We start from the raw sequence: 305 nt of genomic DNA, 5'->3' as shown, positions 1-305 counted from the left end.
AGTTAGATCTCGGGAAATGCGGGCGCACTACATTGCTACTCCCGCCGCAGTCGGTCTCGTTGGTTAAATTTATGGTCAAAGTTAGATCTCGGGAAACGCGGGCACACTACATTGCTACTCCCGCCGCAGTCGGTCTCGTTGGTTAAATTTATGGTCAAAGTTAGATCTCGGGAAACGCGGGCGCACTACGTTGTGAAATGGAGGGAGTATTTGTTTTGTTGTTCGAGACTTTCTATTGCCTCGTGTTCTTAATTTTCCTCTTTCTCCCTAGCATTGTTTAATTTGAAGTTTAATACCTGTCAGAC

This window comes from Triticum aestivum, chromosome 1D (assembly GCF_018294505.1).
Source record: "Triticum aestivum cultivar Chinese Spring chromosome 1D, IWGSC CS RefSeq v2.1, whole genome shotgun sequence".
Taxonomy (NCBI): domain Eukaryota; kingdom Viridiplantae; phylum Streptophyta; class Magnoliopsida; order Poales; family Poaceae; genus Triticum; species Triticum aestivum.
This window is presented reverse-complemented; position numbering follows the sequence as displayed.